The 6,510-nt window shown below is 34.7% G+C and overlaps 1 long non-coding RNA gene across 1 annotated transcript; it reads left to right on the plus strand.

Moving 5' to 3' along the window:
* Window positions 1-3,433: 3,433 nt before the first annotated feature.
* On the plus strand, window positions 3,434-5,467 carry LOC127861428 (uncharacterized). The gene is made up of 3 exons (XR_008040213.1): window positions 3,434-3,508; window positions 4,245-4,360; window positions 4,620-5,467. It is a non-coding gene; the product is annotated as an uncharacterized LOC127861428 (long non-coding RNA).
* The last annotated feature ends 1,043 nt before the right edge of the window (window positions 5,468-6,510 follow it).

The raw sequence follows: 6,510 nt of genomic DNA on the forward strand, positions 1-6,510 counted from the left end.
TGAGCCATCTGTAACCGCTTCAGACCGGTTCTTAGTAGCGTATATACTGAACACGACACAATAATTGCAGAGAGGATGTTGTATTTTCCAAGACAAAACCACGACTAAGAGTAATTCATGTTTGACAATGGCAAAGAACAAATGACCAATTCATCATGGAAACCGGTGGATGAATTAGACATTCGGTGTCTAATAATGACAGAGGGAGAACTTAGATACCGTGGGTGTATTCCAGTTTAAGCTAGCAGCTTCTTATACTCATGAGAACATTCAGCGACGCCGTAAACTATTGCTCCAAAGTCGGTATTTGTCCAAGAATACGGTCATAAATACGATTCAAGGAGGGATCAGTTGATGCATGGTTCTGAAGTGAAGTGAGAATATATGCGCATGTTACAAGCGCGCTGTGGTATTTGTGGTTCTGGCGTCACCAAGCTGGTCGAGTTTTAAAAGATCACATTAATTAACCAGTTGTATGCATTTATGTATATATCATGCACTAGATGGATTTGTTGCTTACCAGATAATTTTTATCGTATTATTTATGAATGAAGCGTGTTTGTTTCTCACAGCGCTCAATTTGTTCTTTACATATATACAACCGTCGGAATATGTATTTTTGTTCCTACGTACTTATTTGATAAGATGTAAAAAAAGGTAATCAACATTAAAGTCTCTATAACGCTCAAAATCAACGAAAATTTCTTAAAGTATTTCGTAAAATAAAATTAGCATCTAAACAATCAGTGTTCCTAATAGCAATAGCCACAATTTCAACGCTAGATTTGGTATGATTACATAGATTTTGTAAATACAAAATGCTCGTTTTTATTTATTTGTGACACAATTCCATTTTAATTTCCCGCGATTATATCTATTTATACGACACACGAACACCATGTTAGTGTCCATGTGTTGTATGAACAGATATCGATGCGGGAAATTAAAATGGAAAAACAACGAGCATTTTGTATCTACAAACATCTATTTAACCAGACCACATCTGGCGATTGCAATAAGGAACACTGATTTTAAATTGGTTAAGTTTATTTTACGAAATATTGTACGAAATTTTCGTTGATTTGAGTAATATAATTTTCATTGTAAAAGAATTAACAGGGCAAAATACTTAGTTAAAATGTGGTTACTGACCAATTATCTGCAACTCATCTTGCTTCCAGTTGTTATTAAAAATATATGTTATATTCGATATTTTACATGACTCACCCAGTCCTGTAAGCCTAAATGATCCGTACACAAAATTGTGTCTTTGTGTCGTATAAACGAATCTGCACTAAAACTAAATTTAGGTACCCATCGTACATGCATGATCAGTTGTCAAACGACAATACGGTTGATATTCAAATGCATTAGTTTTCTCTTTCCGGGATATTGTTTTAGTATGTTGATGCTGCGTTAACAAATATTAATATATAGTATCACTGTATAATGAGTAAAAACACCAAAAAATAAACAACAGCTGCGATAGACACCTATCAGGCCTCGACACTAACGGTGGTCCGGGAACCCGAGGCCCCCAGATTTTGGCGGCATTTTCAAGATGATTGGGCAAAAATCTGGTCTTGGTTGTCCTATGATGAAGAAATAAACTATGGTATGCACGATTTGCCAGAAATATGACAATGAGGGGCCATTTGCCACTGGGGGGAGTAAAAACTTTAAAAAAAATAGCCGTCAGAAAACATGCTTGGTCTAAAGGCGACAATAAATGCTCTGCGGTACAAGGCAGAAACTACCCCTACCAATAGTACAACAGGTAGCAAAACCATTGGTATGTTAAATAAGACGGCAATAAATAATCTACGTATACTCTTTAGAAATGCCAATTATGTAGCCTAGTTAGGCAGGCCATATAGTGACTATGTACAAATGTGCAAGCTAGATAAAAGTAAAGATATTGAAGTCGGCAATACCTACTTAACGGACAAATATTGTCAGAAATTTATCAAATCTATAGCTGACACACACAGCTGACCAGGATGAATTCCTGATGAAAATTCTGCCTACTCAGTAAAACATATGAAAAGAAAACTACAGGATTATTTTGGTGATGCAATTGTAATAAGTTCTTTAGGTGGACAGCAGGACATAATCACTTTGAAAGAAACTACTGCAACCATTATACATTCTTTCGCTAAATGTAAACGTGATACATCAAATGAAAAGGCACGTATTAGCAGCTAAAATTATTAACGTTTCATTGAACTGCTCGGCGAACATCTCAATCAACATGGTATGCAAGTTTATAATGAAGAGGGAGATGCTGATGTTCTGATTGTGAAAACAGCGTTAGAATATGCATCTATCAAACATGTGGCAGTAATTGGTGAGGACACAGACTTGTTGGTTCTTTTATGCCACCACGCAAATAAACAACACTGTCAAATAATCTTCAAGTCAGACACTCTTAGAAACCTTAATTTCCGCGTGTGGGATATACAAAAGACACAATCGGTCTTAGGTACAGAAGCATGCCAGCTGCTACCATTCCTACATGCCCTTAGCGGCTGCGACACAACTTCACGAATATTTGGTGTTGGGAAGGCTGCAGCCCTGAAATTGTTACTTACGAATGAGGAATTCCGGCAACTCTTCATGCAGCTCATTAATGTTGAAACAGAAGAAGAAATATTAACATCTGGGGAAAAGTATATTATCAAGTTGTATGACACTTCGTCGAACGTGTCTCTGGATACTTTACGATTCCAAAAGTTTGCACGCAAAGTTACAGCCGCAACAGCCTGTATTAAGGTCCACGTACTTCAACCAACTTCTGATTCCGCCCGTTTTCATATACGCAGAGTATACTCAAACATGGATGGGTCCTGTATCCTTGTATCCAAGTGACTGGGACTGGGAAATGCTTGATGGCCACCTCATTCCGATTAGAACCAAACTTCCATCAGCTCCAGAAGATTTGCTGAAAGTTATTCGCTGCAACTGTAAGATAAATTGTGATTCAAAACGTTCTAGTTGCCGGAAACATGGGCTTGAGTGTTCGGTTTGGTGTGGCGAGTGCCGGAGTGTAAGCTGATCAAATGGACAGGTGTTAGATGATGACAGTGATACTAACCAAGATGACATAATGAAGTTTAATTTGTAGCTCAAGTACTAGTACATATAATTATGTAATTACACGCGATAATAACAGTCGATTACAGTTTATCAAAAAGCATATGAATATTAATTTGTTTTTAAAGCAATCTTTTGTTTGTAATTGCTTTATAAAAACACATCCAACTAGTATTATGCAAGACACCAATAGTGCAAAAATTGGCGGTGATGTCCCTTAAATCCTGTTAGTATTTTGCATAATTATATATGTATGAATAATTCTGCAGTGCGTTTTCTCAGTATTTCCAGAGAGTTATTTTTAGTTCTTTGGTATCTCGCTGTTATAAATAATGTTAGTTATACACGGTGCCTATACCACGTGACTTTTTAAGATCTGTGTGGGGAGTAAAATATCAACAAAAGCGCGACGAAGGTAAGATTTTTAAGGATAACTTTTTTAATATGTCACCATTTTTAATGGGATAAAGTGGAGAGCCCGCTCATTCATGAGAGTTTTCTATAGGTATCATGATTTTATAAAACAAATAAGTATTTTTTCAGTTAAGTGCAACCGCGCGTTTGAACGGTAAGAAAAGGGTAGGATCAGTGTGGGGACATTATTTTTTGTTTACACAAAAACATCACCTCTGGTGCAATTAAGAAATAAATTTTATGGGCGGAGCTTACACTATATCATTTTGCATCCATTTTCAGGTTTCTGTTATTTATTTACGAAACACAATTCAAGAAAACTATTCTTAAAGTAATATGATCTGTGTGGTATACGTTTTTCAACGGATCTGTGTGGTATACTGTTTTTAAGTTTTTCAGTTCTATTTAGTTGTTTAAAAAAATGCTTGTCAACAATGTATTTGAAACGGGATTTTTAAATGCGCTAGCATGTAAAACACATAATGGCTATACACTACGCTTGCACCGCTTGTTGAACTAATACATAATTATGATATACAGGCATGCTATACAATCCCGATTATAATATTAAAATCTTACGTTTGAGCATCTTAAATCGATGACAAGTCCATGCTTACCTTAAATAAGTGTACACTTTATGTTATTGTATCAAATTCCATTTTTATTTTGGCGCCAAACACTACTGTCAGGTGAAGTTATGTATCGTATATTATTTTTGATATTATATTTGCTTTAAGGTATGGCTCAATGCTCCGAATGCGGAAAAATGTCGAAGACCAGAGCTGGATTATTGCGCCACATTAGGGGACACGCTAACTCTGGAAACTATAACTGCTGTGGGAAAGCATTTCAGGTAAGATTAAATACCTTAAAAATAGTTACATTTTTATACAGTTATGCTAACAAACAGATGAACGAATTTTCTTGAAACAACACAAATATACAATATATCTCATCTCTCAGGTTATCATATATTTTGAAATAACTCAAAAATCGTCGAATCTTGTGTAATTTAAAACTAACGAGCGCGTGTCCTCAGATACTAACATTTTTGAAATAGCGTGTTTACGCATTGAAATGTCACGTGAATAAAATATGTTGTTTTTTCTCAGGATGCCTACAATCTTAGAAGGCTTTAACGAACAAAGGACCCCAAAGTCACGTGTGTGTTCAGTGCGGCAGGAGCTTTGCGGACAAGTACCTACTCGTGGCTAGAGAGAAAAGTGCAAAAAAGAGGGATTGGTGAAAATTTACCAGTGTGGGTTGGCAGTTAGGAGTGAGAATGGCCTCAGAGAGCACGTCAATACCCACATGCATGACAAGTGTTACAGTAGTGAGGAGTGTTACGAAACGTACAAACGCAGAACAAACCTTTCTCGATACGATAGGACTTCACATAAATCCGTGAATACTGATTAAAAATAATTATGGTTTACAGTTTGTCTGTGTAACTTCATTATCGTTTTACGTTATTTTATTCGTTGTTTTACTTTTACTTTACTTTTCAAAATGATTCTAAAGTTATCCGAATTTGATTAATTTTTAGGTTTCGTTTAGTTCGTTTGTGTGTTTGAAATCATTCCCAAATAATTGTGCAATAATTTGGATTTACGTTATTCATTGATATATCGCATCTGTGATTTGTATTATCGAATCTGTGATTCTTTTTTAATTATAACTTAATTAAAGTTTTGCGATGTTTTTTCGTTGGTTTCAATTTTAAATACCGCTGTCACGAGCTAGTTCGATAATCATAAGCAGCCAGGGTTTCTAATACTAGGGATTTTCACGATTGCTTTACATAATTAACTGCCTGCTTATAATTACTCTAGGCCGTGGTAATTGACAGTAAACAATGTATGCAATGTGGTTGTGTATACATTACAATACTCCTTAATTCGAAATACGTCTTGACATTCTTCAGAGCTGCATCCATCCACAACACAAGAGGAGAATCGTACATATATAATCATATAATATAATATTTATTCATTTACTTTTTATATTCTCTTCAAAATAATTAACGCTAAAGATAAGCATACACTTGTGACACTGAATACAACGACATAATTTATAACATGACATTATCACCAACAAATGGCGAATGATTTTCAATATCTATACTTTGTAATTAACTAATGCAATAATATAAATTCCATATATGAAATAAAACACACAAACACACACATATATATATGTTTCTACTATGTATTTTGTTTTTAATAAACATACCGTTTACCGTAAACTTTAAATAACAACAAAATGACAAGCCAATATGTCTGGTGGATTCTGTTTTATCAGTTTGTATTCCAAATTTGATTTTAAAACATACGTATTACTCAGGAAAGAACATGCCTTTGCTTTTTTTGAACCTGTGTAATATTTGACACAATTTCTATTGCAGAATTTGTGTCAGAATTAAAATGTCCATTGTGTTCGTCTATCCGCATTCTTATTGTTGGCAACAGTTTGCTATCGTTTCGTCTCGCCCGCTCACACCTTACTCCTAGTGTCCCTTTCTGTATAGCATTCCTGTCTCGTGAAACTGTTTTCTCTATTTTTTCTTCCCTTAACCCTTGTCCGCTCACTAGTGCCAAATAGATGATTACTGAAATGAATGAATTTTTAAATAATAATAATAGATATACTACTACTACTATTACTACTACTACTATAACTACTACTACTACTACTAGTAGTAGTAGTAGTAGTAGTAGTAGTAGTAGTAGTAGTAGTAGCAGTATTAGTAGTAGTAGCAGAAGCAGAAGTAGTAGTATTAGTAGTAGTAATTGTTGTATTGGAATAATTGAAATTAATTAAAAAATATATATATTGTCGTTATTATCTCAATTTATCCGTAAATTGTAGAAACACGGATACCACACAGATCCTTCATAACACGTATACCACACAGATCATATTACTGTTAGCATATTTGTCTTGATTTTGTTTTCATAAATATATGAAAGAAACCTGAAAAAAGACTGCAAAATGACATAGTGT

This window comes from Dreissena polymorpha, chromosome 16, assembly GCF_020536995.1.
Source record: "Dreissena polymorpha isolate Duluth1 chromosome 16, UMN_Dpol_1.0, whole genome shotgun sequence".
NCBI classification, from domain to species: domain Eukaryota; kingdom Metazoa; phylum Mollusca; class Bivalvia; order Myida; family Dreissenidae; genus Dreissena; species Dreissena polymorpha.